Consider the following 14,336-nt stretch of genomic DNA (forward strand, 5'->3'; position numbering starts at 1 on the left):
GTTTTTCATCCTCCTAATAGGTTTTTTATAGAATAATCTTTAAAAATTTTGATGAGGTCCCATTTATAAATTTTTCCTTTCATCTACTTACTTTTTCATTCAACAAATTATTATTGTTTGTCTACAATTTATAAAGATAATGTTCTAGGCACCCACAGGAATCAAAGCTGTGACCTTGCCCAAATCACTGAACTGTTCTGTATTTATTTGTCTTCCTTTTAAAATGTCTATTGAGATGGTGCCAACATCAAGGCACTTCCAGTCTAGTTGGGGATACTGGAGATATAGCCAAGTAACTAATATTACATAACAAGTGCTAAGTGCCATGGAAGAGGTAGAGATACATTTTATAAAAAGAAAATCGATTTTGGATGATAGGGAAGTAGTAGGTGGTTTCACCACTTCTATGCCAGAGAATGCCACAAAATGGTATAGAAACTTTCTTTGTAAACACATTTTTTTCCAGGTTAAAATGATAATTTTTAGATAGCTAACATTAAATCTTATTCTGTGCAAAGCAATGCCACAGACATTGTATCAATTAATAACCATCTTGCAGGTTAGTAGAGAGGACTGCACCATATATTTATTTAGGGTATCTAGGATTCAATGAAGTTAAGGAACTTGCCCAAGGTCATACACATAGGAAGTAGTAAGGTCACACCAGCCCTCTGGTCTTGTGATTAATGTTCTTTTAATTCTACCCAGAGTCCTCCTGAGACATGTCCTTTTCCTGCCAGTATAAACTCATCAATCTTCTGGATAAGAAATGGACTGCCTGATTCACATTTTAAAAGAATACACCATACATTTCTTTGGTGTACAAAAGCCAATGAGCTCTTCTTGATAAAGAATCCATTAAAACTCTTATAGTGGTCAAGACTATGCAACAAATAGAAAATCAGCTCTGCCTGTGACTCACAAGGGACAAAAGAAGGGATGGCCCTAACGGGCTTGGCTCAGTGGATAGAGCATCGGCCTGCGGACTGAAGGGTTCCAGGTTTGATTCCGGTCAAGAGCATGTACCTTGGTTGTGGGCACATTCCCAATAAGGGGGTGTGCAGGAGGCAGCTGATCAATGTTTCTCTCTCAGTGATGTTTCTAACTATTTTTCCTCTCCCTCTCTGTAAAAAAATCAGTAAAATATATTTTTTTAAAAAGAAGGGATGGATATTGCTGGAATTCAGTAAAATTTTGCTGGGTGACAGCTCAGGATGGAGTAATCAAGGAAATAGCATTTTAGGTCCTTTTCTTCCTGGCTCACTGTGACCCAAGTCATCTTCCAATGCCAAATCTTTCATGGGGAATGATTTTTAAAGCATCACTAATAGCTCTGGTGAAGAATTGAAGTTGTATTTGTTTCTGGCCTAAAGGACTACAAATAAAGAACTGGGGCTCTTTCCCATTCATAATATGTCTGGGTTTCCATCTATACTTTCTTTCTGTACTATTTATGACCTTGCCCACATCACTGAACTATTCTGAATTTGTCTTTCTTTTAAAATGTTTATAACTTAGGCAAAACGTTAGGACCTTGTAAAGAGGTGAATTGATATATTAGGTCCGTTTTACAAACTCCTGCATGATGTCAAATAACCTTTGAACCCAGCCCTCATTCTTGTCATGATGCAGACACTGCTGGGCCACACGTGGAGTGATCCTTTCACATTCTACATTCAAACTTGTACCCTGACGGCCTGGAATCGAGCTGCAGAAGCACAGGTCTTCACAATGTCTGCAGTGAATACGAGTGTTTACCTGTGGCTTCCTGTTGACCAGCAGGAGGCACCTGCAGGAAAGCATTCATGAACTGCCTGCAGACATTTGTGTAGATGTATTCCCACTGCTGAGTTCACCTCATGGTCCTTGTTCACCCACAAACAATCAGAAGACCCAAGTGCTAGACAGCTCAAGGGGTAGAGCACGACTGAAGCAAGGCAGATGAGTTTTTCTGGGCCGTTTCATATGCACGTTGGGAAAGAGGAAACTCGCCTCAGTCTTGGATCCTGACCCCTGAAGGGAAGATAAACCTGGCGTTGCCAGGTGTCCTGTGTAAATCAGCTTAACAATGATGTCTCTAGAGTAGAGGACAGCAGAGAAGAGAGGAGGACGAGGGAGAGAGAAGAGAAGGGAGAAAGCAGGTGGGAGTAGGGAGGTGGAGATTTGAGTTATACTTGGGACCTCACTTGAACCCCTGATCCACATGTGCCTGAAGTTAGACCTAGCATTTTGTGTAACAAAAGGTAAAAATAAGGACATTAGACAAATACATTTCCTCCTTTCTCGAGGAGACTACACACAATATAGTAATGGTTGCCTCCAGGGAGAGGAATTGAGAGGCTGGAGACAAGGGTGGGGACTGTGTGCCCACTCACACGTTTTAAATCTCGTACCACGCAAATGCTAATCAAGCATAGATAACTAATATTACATAAATAACATAGAAACGAAATACAAACTTTCTTCCGCTCTAACCAGTTTGTAGATGATAAAATCCCTTTGAGAGAGGAAACCAGATCTTTAGAGAAATCAACTTCTTTACCTTCCAAGTTCCCGTCTTAAAGGTGGTTTTTCGTTTGTTTCTGTTGTGGACAGATCAACAAACGGGCAAGCCATCCATTTCTGTGGCGCAAATTTACACAGAGAACAGCCTCAACCCACCGTCATGTTGAGGATCCCAGGGTTTTAGGAATCAACATGTAGCTCCACAAACGTTTTCTGATGGCGTGACTCCCGTCCTGCAGTTACAATTCTGACAGTGTGTTTGCAGAGCCCAGAGTTGCCCGAGGCAGTCCGTCTTAGGAAGATTCCAGGCCTTGTGCCTGATGGAGGCAGACGCGCCCTGAAGTCCTGGCCTGGAGCGGAACCTTCCAACTCCCAGCGGCTCTTCCAGGACCTGAGCTCCCTCCGTCCAGGGCCCGGCGCGCCCCTCATCCGCAGCAATCTTGGGGCGTCCTTCTGCCACGCGGGCTCCCTAACCGGCGGTGCGACAGCGATGGGACTTCGGGAGTTGGGGCGCGCCGCGGCCCGGGACAGCTCTCCAAACCCAGAGCGTCGCTAGCACAGTGAATTCGAGAGAATGGAAGGAGTCCGGACCGGGGATGGGTCGGCTCGGTGACTAAATAGCCAGGACAGGCTGCGGACGGAGCGAGAGTCGTCCCCGGAGAAGGGCCACGCCGCGTCTGGTGAAGCGCAGGCGGGAGGGCGCCCACACTCCGGCCCGCGAGCGGCGGCCTTGGGAGGGCCAGGCCAGCCCCGGACCGGTGACCCGTCACTCCGCGGTCAGGGGCAGGGGACGGGAAAAAACCTCACTTCAAGCGGGGAACGACCGGAGGTCTCGCTTGGGGGATCCCGGGCCAAGGCCGCGACACCGCACTGCGCCGCCAGGGAGCGCCCGGGAGGGGGCGCGGGGCCCCAGCCCCAGCCCCGCCTCCTCCCCAGGCGCCCCGCCCTCCCCGCGCGGGCAGCCCGCGCCCGGGGGAGCTCAGAGGCACCGGCCGGCTGGCAACCCCTGCCCCGGCGCTGCGTCCTCGCGCCCCGCCCCTCGCTCCCGCGCCCCGCACGCGCCCCGCCCCGCCCCCGCACGCGCTCCCGCCCCGGGCGCCTCTGATTGGCCCGCAGCTGGGCCAGCGGGTGTCAGCGGCGGCTGCGGCCAAGCGGGCCCTGGCAGCCGGCGGCACGGGCGCCTCCCTCGCAGCCGCGGCCCGGCGCTCCCGCCTCCAGGCTGCTCCCGGGTTCCCGCTGCGGCTGCGGTTCTGGCGGCCGAGCCCCGCGGCGTTGCAGCTCAGGTCCGCGCGCCGACCCACCCGCCGCGCCCCTGCCTCGCAGCTCGCAGCCTCTACTCCGCGCGCCGCGCTGCGGCGGCAGGTGCCCCAGGAACCCCGAGGCGCGGTGGCCGGAGCCTGGCCGCCGCCGATGACCCGGGTCACGGACCTGCTCCAGCCTGGCTACCCCGCGTGAGTACCGGCCCCTCCCTTGCCCTGCCCTGCCCTGCCCTGCCCTCCCCTCCCGCGGCTTTGCGCCATTGCCCCTCTTAGGTTGCGGCAACTTCGAGGGTGGGTGTGTGGCACACCGCGTGCGGGTCCGGACCCAGGGTCCCCGCCAGGCCGGTGCGCCTCTGCGGAGGGGCTTGGGCGGCGGGAGTGAACTTGCGAGGGCGTCGCTGCAGAGTGGGGACCTCGCCTCTCGCCCGCGGCCGGGGCTGGAGCTCGCCTCTGCGTCTCCCCGGCGGCTTTCTGTCCCCGCCGGCCACGTAGCTCTCGGGCTGCGGTTCGCGCACCTACTACGCTGCGGGCGCGCCGGCGGGGCGCCTTCAACCGTCGGGTAAGCGTCCGAATCAGCCCCACGCAGCTGACTCGACTCTTTCGGACTCTTAATTTCAGTAAAATGGGATAACCAGGGACTCGTTCAAGGTCACGGCTGGTGCACGGAGTAGGAATCTGACTCGATTGCCTCTGGTCGGGTCCCCGGACTGTCTGGAGAGGGGCGCGCTGTTGCAGGGAAGGTGTGTGTGTGTGTGTGGGGGGGGGTCACCTCAGCTTCACCCCAGTCTCTTCCTCATACTCCCCCAACTCCGCCTTATTTGGAGAGGTCAGGAGCGGATCCCCAGGAACCCCGCGGGGGACCTTGGGGATGGGAACCCCTGGACCTGCGGTATCTGCAGCATCGTCTCCATTACCAGCCAATTTGCTAACGTCTCGGCAGGATTAGGAGAATTTGCTAGGTGCCTGCTCCATCTCCTGCCAGATGAGCCCTGTGCCCTGGGGATACGGTATCCAAGGGACTCGAACCGCACAAGCCAGTTTGGGCCCAGTGACTTCCTAAGAAAAGCTCCTGGCTCCCATCAGCTTTCAGGAAATGCCTTGAGTTTCGGTTCATTTCTGCTCCCTCTCCCCACCCTGATCTGGATGCTTCACCTTTCACAGGGGAGGGTGGCGTGCGGCCTCAGGATGGGCCAGTGGTGTCAGGTGCGGGTCTTTTACTCCAGATCCTTGAGGCAGCTCCTGTGGGGCTGGGGGTGGTTCTCAGAACTGGGCAGGGGAGAGGGTTGCCCCTCCTCTTTGGAGGTTATCAGCCCGTTTCTCCAACTCAGTCTGCCTTGCCCCAACTCAGTGAGCGATGAGATGATTACTTAGTTTTGTGAAGTCTGACAAACATCCTTGAGCCTCAACTTTTAAATCTGTAAAATGGAACAATTCCTGCCTTTTAGTCTCCCCAAGGCAGTTGGGGGTCAGGGAACACGATTAGATGTAAAAGTGGAAGGAAGATGGTTCAGGAGGAACTGAACTATGGGTGGAAGTGGAGGCAATTTAAAGGCATTTTTACAGCAGATTTACAGATCTTAAAAGTCCTTCTCTCCAGGGAAATTCGGTTTGGTAAGACTTTGGAAATAGGACTTTCCAACTTCCGGTTACTCCTTTCCTGGCCATGGAAGTTTAAACTAACAGTGGCCTAGACTGTGCGGGGTCTCCTTTCTCCCTGCCCAGAGGGACCGAGGAGCGTTCATCTGTGGCCTTGGCCTTTCGTGCACTTGATTCACAGACTGAAATACCTCATGGAGAACGGAGCATTTCCCCCCGCCCACTCCGGTTTAGCCTTCCTGGTTATTATTGTGTTTACTCAGACTTCAGTCACAAAGGCCAGTTACGGACAGAAGACTGGCCAGACCTGGGTGCATTCGTTTTAACATTAGGTCAATGGAGTGTCACAAACTGAGCACACCTGTGGGACCAGCGACCAGATTAAGAGCTAGAATGTTCCCAGTCTTCCCGTTACCCCTACAGGCACTATCACCCAAGGGTAACCACCACCCCGCTTAGTTTTGTCAGGCGAGTTTTATGTTCATGACTATTATTTTTATTTTATCAGAGTTTCAAAGCAAAAATGAAACTGCTAGATGATTTTCTACCTCCTTTTTTAAATGTGTACAAACCAAAGGTAGTTATACCTAAGTCAGTTCAGACTCTGAAATGCGTGTCCGGCAACACCCAGGTCATTGGTTCTTGGGTGGTGCAACCAGCTGGGTCCTGGATATCACAGCGCCAACGTTGATAAATGGAGGCTGGTTTATTCATAGAGTGCATTTGAAAAATGAAGATCTGAAAGCGTGTGATAATAAAAGATGAATGAATAAAATATGTGAATGAGTTCTCACTTGAAACATAAAAATGGAAATGATTTGAGTTCCTCAAGGTTGGAAATGGGTGAAAATCGCAGAATTTCAAGGCTGTGGCTTGAGAGCTGTTTGTGCTGTTGCCACATGGTGGCGCCACCTTGGCAGGAGAACTGAAATGCCCACCATCCTTTCCCAAGCCCTCTGAGCGCAATCTCCAAAAGTGATTTCCAAACACTGTCCTGTTCCCAGTGCCTGGCAGGCCGGCCTCCCCTCTGGTGCCTGCTGAGTTCATGGACAGGACGCTACCCCAGCGTCAGGAGGGTGGCCTGTGGGTTGGGGCCGCTGGAGCCGAGGCACTATTGCCTTCTCTGTAGTCATGCGGAGCTGCAGTATGTCCTTGGAACTTTAAGGAGGGTCCGCTGAGAAGTTGACTGAGGTGTAGTTATGGTGCTTTTGCTGTCATTTCACCCCAGAGTCCCCCACAGGCATGGGAGAAGGCGCTCTCTTTCCTGGAGCTGGCTGCTCTTTTCACAGAGCACTGTCCACGGTGAACTTGCAGAATAAATAGGCCTGGGTTGCAGCCAAACTGCTGCTGGGAGAAATGCCCTGTGGCGTCCTCAGCATGGGGGCCACGTTGCCAGGGGAACCCTCAGGGGGTGAGGATGCTGTACCAGGCTGTGGAAACCCAAGAGAACCCAGCCAGTGCCCTTCTCCTGTGCATCGCTTTCCATTTTCCTGTCAGTGTGGCTCAGGTGCTGTTTAGATCAGCGGTTCTCAACCTATGGGTCGCGACCCTTTGGGGGTCGAATGACCCTTTCACAGGGGTCGCCTAAGACCATCGGAAAACACATAGATAATTACATATTGTTTTTGTGATTCATCACTATGCTTTAATTATGTTCAGTTTGTAACAATGAAATTGGGGGTCACCACAACATGAGGAACTGTATTGAAGGGTCGCGGCATCAGGAAGGTTGAGAACCGCTGGTTTAGGTGATTGTATTCATGTCATGGCGGCCATGCCTCTGTTTGCTTAGTGTTGGGTATTTGCCATATGCTAGACACTGTGTAAATATTAATTAAGTCTTCACAGTAGGAGGAAGGTGGATTTCCCATTTTATAGATGAAGTAACTGGGCCTTGAAAATAAAGTACTCTTGCCTGGTCGCTGTGGCTCAGTGGTTGAGCATCAGCCTATGAACCAGGAGGTTATGGTTCGGTTCCCGGTCAGGACACATGGCCAGGTTGTGGGCTGGGGATCGAGAAGGCAGCCGATCAATGATTCTCTCTCATCATTGTTGTTTCTCTCTCTCTCTCTCTCTCTCTCTCCCCCTCCCTCCCTCCCTCCCTCCCTCCCTCCCTCCCTCTCCCTTCCTCTCTGAAATCAATAAAAATATATTTTAAAAAAGAAAGAAAAGAAAGCATTCTTTCTAAGTGTATACTCTATGGGACCTAGAGCGAGGATTGAGGCTGTTCTCTCAGAATTGAGGCAATTCTCCCTAGCTGAATTGTAGGGTGAAAAGGGAGTCTTGCATATTTCTTTAGCCCTCCCTGGCACCTAGCACAGTACTTTACATCTAGTAGCTTCTTAGACTAAGTATGAGGTTGCCACACAGAGAAAATTCTCCGCTGAGCAAGAGGGAAATTCAGACACTGAAGGCTGGGAATTCGGGGTTGAGTCCACACAGCCTATAACATTGGGACTGTGTGTGTGCCCGTCACGTGTAGTTTTCTTTCATGGTTAAAGTTTTAGGTACATAGAGGCCTGTCATTTATTTTTGTGATTTGCCTTTTTTCACTCAGTATTGTTTTTGACATGTGTTGAGTACGTATGTTGATAATTGTAGATGTAATATTTCTTGGATATCCCAGAGATGAAATAATCCCCACTGACGGACAAAACGATGTTTTTACCTTTTGCTATTATAAACAGAATTGCAGGGGTATCCTTGATAAGATCTTGTAGAAACACACATGAGGATGTCTAGGGTGTATGCCTTCAGAAGCTGAATATCTGGGCAGTAGGATACTCTTGCATCAACATCTGTCTGTTATTTCAACCCTGCTAGGTTTTGCAAATTGCCCTCTTGAGTTGTGTGCCATTTACCACTCCCACTAGCTCTCTGTTGGAGTTCCTTGGATCCTCATATCCTTGAGTGTGCCTGGCATTAACCAGATGGCCTAATTTTGGTTAATTTGTTAATCAGAAATGTATTTCACTGCTCTTTTACTTTCCATTTCCCTGAGAGTTCTTAAAATGTACATATCTCGGTTTTCAAGTTTTGTTTTCTATGCATTGCTATTTTATGCTCGGTAATACTTTTAGATCTTTAAACTCATCTGAAATTTATATTTCTGTATAGTGTGAGGCAGGGATCTAATTGTTTTTCATATTGAAAACTATCCCATTATTATTTAATGAATAGTTAACTATTTCTTATGTTGTTGTTGCTGTTTCTGTCACATATCATTTCTGTTATATTTTTGGATTTGTTTCTTCACTCTGTTCTTTTTGTGACTCCTGAACTAATACCATTTTCATTTAATTATTAAAGCGTTGGCATAAATCTTCCCCTTTTAACCTTTTTCTTCAAAATTGTCTTGGCTGTTCTTGACCATTTAGACTTTGACATTAATTTTAGGATCTAGCCTAAATATCCCTTCCCATGAAAAATACTGTTACCAAAATTTGATAAAATATCAAGTAAAATTATTTTCTTTTTCTTCAAATATAGTGCTAATCAAACATTTTCACTTCCAATTCTTTACTGTGAATTTGTTCTCCATTTTACATGGATTTACTTTAAGTGATTCTTCTCTGGTACCAGATATCCTTGAATAATAAGGACCACATGAATATAATTTTTTAAAGCACAATTAAGATCGTTTTTATTAAAAAACATAATAGTATTAATGTCAGTAATTATTCTTTGTCATTATTTTTATCTTCCTAATAATGCATTTCGTTTACCATAATTTAGTCAACAAAATCATTGTTTAAAAAAAATTTTTTTTATTGATTTCAGAGAGGAAAGAAGAGGGAGAGAGAGAGAAACATCAATAATGAGAGAGAATCATTGATTGGCTGCCTCCTGCATGCCCAGCACTGGGGATGGAGCCCACACATGTGGCCTGACTGGGAATGGAACTGTGAACTCCTGGTTCATGGGTCAACACTCAACCCCTGAGCCACATCAGCTGGAAAACAAAATCATTCTTTTATAACATTAAGCGGTTCTTCTTTATTGTAACTCCATCTTTATACTCATCTTTATTTTCTTAGGATGAATTAGTTTGTCAAAATTTGTTTACTTTTTAAAAATCTTTGATCCATCTTGCAGAATAATCTTCCCAGAGAGTTTATACATTTACTTTGCTGTTGGTAGTGTCTGGATGTGCCAGATCCCCATGCCTGCCAACAATAAGTATAATCCAGCAACATTGCCAATTTCACAGGCCAAGGAAAAAACCCAGAATCTTGTTTTTCACTTTGCTTTTTTCCCTCTAGTGAGACAGAACATAGCTTCGTGCTTACTGTGGACTTCAGTATAGAGTTTTCCAATATAGAGTTTTCCTTGAGGGTTGTTTCTTTCACCTTCTGTACATCATCACTTGGTGGTTTTGAGAGAACTATCAGGTTGTTTTACACAGATTACGTTCAGATGTTAACTGTTAAATATCATCCCATCATATGAAAATACCGTATTTTATTCATCTGTTCCTCCATGATGGACATTTGATGGCTTCTCTATTTTTTTTTTTTTTTTTTTTTAGCTCTTATATTGATGTGTGCAGCAAACACCTTTGAACTACATTTAGGCACATGGAAAAGAAATTCTTGAGGACATATGCCCAGAAGTGGAATTGCAGGGTCATAGTTTATGTTGTTTTACCTGCACCCTTGTTTAAAGCCTCTTAGAAATTCGCCAGTCGGTTTTCCAGCTCCTCCATCCAGGGAATGTCAGGTGCCTCTCCCAGGACTGTGGATCTTGCCGCCTGGTGCCTGAGGGCCAGAGATGCCCCACCGGCCCATTGCGGTCCCAGCCCTGAATCCTTCCTTCCCCCGAATCCAGGCTCTCAGGTGCCTGCTGCTTGCTCTTCCCACTCCCACCAGCTTCACTTTCTGCCTCAGTTACCCTGCCCTCAGACTGCTGCTGCTGGTGGATGGCGACGTCATGTTGACTTTTTCCCTTCTCTTCTGTACATAATCCAAAAGCAACGAGGAGAATGAGAAACAAAACACCAAACACACTTTTTTTGGGGGGGTAAGAAAACATTTATTGGGTAAATTACAGAGGTATAAAAAGGAATTCCTAGAAGAAAGGGATTTAGGAAACAAGTTATGGAGGTAAAGGAGTTGGGGAAGCTAATGGTAACGTGCCCCGGGGGAAGCACATAGGGAAAGGGAAAGGGAAAGGCAGGGCATGACCCCGGGAAGGAGAGCACGCTGGGTCCTCCCTCCAAAGGGTTTTAAGGGCTGAGATTTAAGGGGAGGCCCCAGGGAAAGATCTTAATAGCATATTCAGCAGCTTTCCAATGTGTCCATTCAGGGTCGTGGTCTCCACTGATGGATTGGCCGGCACCAGGGCACAGGGGCATTATTCCATGCAGCTGGTCCTGAGGTCAGCCATGGCTGGTTTTGCTGCTTTTCTGGGCCTGGAGCTGGAATATACCTGCGGCCTAGATGTTATCTCTAGGGAGGAAAGGTCAAGGGGTCCAAACCGCATGCCCAGCCATACACTAGGGGAGGAAAAGTCACCCTGGGGTGAGTCCCACCCTGCCTTGATTGCCTATGGCTAGGCACCTGGGGCTTTCTGCCCTGGTGACTTCTGTACCTGCCCATTACTCTTGCTATGCTCGTGGCTGTCTTCAGCGTCCCCCCTCAATGATTTTGGCTCTGAAACATTTCAGAGAAAAGGGGCGCGCAGGGTCTCTTCTGCAGCTGCGTCCTGCTGAAAGGTGGCACTGCTTTTCTTCAGAGCCAAGAGGATCTTACTCTCTGTCAGAGGGACATGAGTCCTGGGCACGGAAGGAGGTGGCGATGGTGTCCTGAGGTGGTATTCCCTGACTACGAGTAGGGCTTGTAACCTGGTGGAGACAAACTGTGTTATAATCTTAGTTATTATTGGGGAGTAGTAGAAAAAATGCCTGGGCATAAGGGATTTCTGACCGTTTACAATCGGTCACTTGCAGAAAAGACCCAATTGAAGGATGGTATTGTGAATAATGCTCCTGTTTAGAGGCCATGACTCCCTATCAAAGAACTTATATTGTGGCAGACTGAATTGCAATAGAATTAGTCTTTTGTTTTAATGTCTGCAGGTCAAATGGCACCAAGTTAGCCAAGATACAGTCCAAGGGATTTCCATCAGTTACAGTTTGTTGATTCCCCATCTGGAAGGAAGAAAAGGGTCGGCAAACTGCGGCTCGGCAAACCGTGGCTCGCGAGCCACATGCGGCTCTTTGGCCCCTTCAGTGTGGCTTTTCTGTGCACGGGCCACGAAGTTTCAATCGCACTGTATGTGCGCGCCCGCATGTGGTATTTTGTGGAAGAGCCACACTGAAGGGGCCAAAGAGCCGCATGTGGCTCACGAGCTGCGGTTTGCCGACCACGGGGTTAGGAATTAGAGAGCCCAGCATCCTAGGGTCAATTCCGGAGCCTGGGGTCCCAGCGCTCAAGGACTAGCATCTGACTTCTCAGCCATCTAGCGGGGATAAGACGGGAGGGTACAGTGTGGTCTGACCATAATCTCAGAGGAGGGGGAGTGAAACCTTACTGGGTGATGGGTGCCTCCACAGACCTGGTTGAGGTGGGATATGCCTGGGAATCTGGGAGCAGGCAAGTCGCTTGACCAGGACAAAGGAGCAGGAAAGAAAAATAGAGATAATGTGTCCAGGAGTAAAGGGGTTGTATAGATAGAAGGGTTTTGCAAAAGCCAGAACAACAAGAATTATGACAGATGGTCTATTGGAAGGAAAAGAACATTTTAATTCTCGTAATTTTAAGTAAAAGGACGAGAGAAAAATGAAAAACATTACTTTGGAGATTTGTAACAAAATATTTAAGAACATTAGATTATAGTCTATTGAAACAACACCTCCCCCATCACCCTCATTGTTATTAAGAGCCAAATTAAGACCAATTTATTTACTGCATTAAGTCTAGTTTCAATCTGATGTTTTGCATGAACGCAATAAGAATAGCAACTAATTGTATGGGCTCTTTTAAAATCTGCTTTGCTGCCAGGCCGGCATAGCTCAGTGGTTGAGCATTGACCTATAAACCAGGAAGTCACAGTTCAATACCTTAAGAGTTCTGTAATCTTATCTGTAGAATTCTGTGGCACACCTTTAACTATCCTGGAAGTAGCTAACGTTAATTAAAGTATGTGTTTCTGCACCTCCCGCTGATTGGAGATGTATTGCTGAGCTTGCCATGGATGAGGCTACTGTGAAAAATCATTAAACCATTTCCCTCCTGCCATGGTACTGAATTGGAGATTTCTTTTTTTATTGCCTAGCACAACTTCACTCTCTTCTTTTTTATCTACTCAGTAAGATATTATCTAGGATCAGATCTCTAAAATGTTGTTGCTTATATATCTTTGAATATAGCCACAGTTTGAAAGGCCTACCTGGGCACAGTATCTTATTGTAAGCTCTTCTATTTGAAATGATTTTCCTTTTGAGAATGTATACTCCAGTCTAGTTCAAAAATTTATTTCAACTTTCACTATATTGAGGTTTCATAAGAAAGAAAGAAAGAAAGAAAGAAAGAAAGAAAGGAAAAAAGAAAGAAAGAAGAAAGAAAGACCTATTTATTGCATTTGGACCTTGAGTCATTGAAGAAACCACAGCATGAAAAAGGGTCAGATCAGAGAGATGTTTTGAAAATCATCTGGTCCAGCGGTAGAAAACTGATCATCTCATCAGGTGACACTGGTGAGACTAGTGGACTCCATGAACATGAGTCCCTGGCAAAACTTTTTTTGCTATGAAATTAGTGCCTTGGTCAGTCACAACACAGTAAGGGAGACCATGACAGGGAATCAACTATTCTGTAAGTGATGGAAAAAGGTGCAGGCAGGAGCTTACAGGCACCAGGCAAATCTACATGTGTCTATTCCAGGGAGGAATCATCACCCCCTCCATGACAAAAGGGTCTAGTATAATCACTCTGCCACCAGGTGCTGCACTGGTTTCCTCCCCCACATCCACTAGGCACCTGCTTTCAAGCGGAAATGGCATAGAAGTCAGGCTCACGCAGCACGGGCAGATGACGCACACTGCTCTGTCTCCTGTGTCTGTTGCTTTGTCTCCTCCCCACCAGTCCACACCTCTGCCTCATAGGAAGTTCCTGATGATCAAACAATGTAAGAGGGAAAAAAATCACAGTCCTGATTTGTGGATGATTCTCTGAGATATCATTAATGCCAACCAGAAGTGGACAACTGTAGCATTACAGCCTCATTCAGGGCTGGCTGAAGGATAGTAGTGAGGGGTAATCCTTCTGGTAGGCAGGATTCAAGCAGTATATTGAGTTCCGTGTTGTCTGGACTGAGAGAAGTCTGGAGGAGTGGACCTTCATCCATTCATGGGCAGTAGCTGAAAGTACGGCAGGGTGGGAAAGAACAGGATGGGAGGTCAGTGACGAGGAGGTCTGGGAAAGCGGATTGCGGATGAGGGATCGCTCAGAGGAGCACGGCTGATGTGTGAATATCTGTGTGGACGTTCTCCATAATCAGGTAAACACGATGGCACCTGGAGTGGGGGTGGTGGGTCAGGCAGCCTGTTCCCCGGTTCTTATTCACTGACCTCTTGACCAGAATGGCCATGGCAGCAGGGCCCAACCACATGGTTGCACATGGGTCCACCCTCACAGACTTCCTCTCTGCAGGCCTACTCTATTACCATGGGGCGGGGGGTGCCTATCTTCCCAATAGCAGAGACAGGGAGCAGGCAAAGAGGGCAGGAGTTTGTGGCCTCGCTCTCTTCTTGGAGTAGGATGGCAAGTGGTGTGAGTGTGTGCCTCAGTGCAGGGTAGAACACTCAACAGAAGGGACAGGGGGCCTCGGGACATGGCGGGGAGGAAGCTGCAGTCTTGTCTAGGAAACCCTGTGTAGCCGCATCCACTGTGGCCCAGGAATGACTGGGGCACTGGTTGGGGGAGCTGTCTATCAAGTTGGGCCCCACAGCCCGTGCATGGAAGGCAGGGAGCTGGG

General features: G+C 48.0%; 1 protein-coding gene across 1 annotated transcript in view; it reads left to right on the forward strand.

Moving 5' to 3' along the window:
- The first annotated feature begins 3,648 nt into the window (after positions 1-3,648).
- Positions 3,649-14,336, forward strand: part of MYRIP (myosin VIIA and Rab interacting protein) — a 161,611-nt gene continuing 150,923 nt past the window's right edge. The window contains exon 1 of the mRNA XM_081106553.1: positions 3,649-3,956. The gene's annotated coding sequence lies outside the window, so the exon portion shown is untranslated. The remainder of the gene's footprint in view (positions 3,957-14,336) is intronic.

This window comes from Myotis nattereri, assembly GCF_964212035.1.
Source record: "Myotis nattereri genome assembly, chromosome: 14".
Classification (NCBI taxonomy): Eukaryota; Metazoa; Chordata; class Mammalia; order Chiroptera; family Vespertilionidae; genus Myotis; species Myotis nattereri.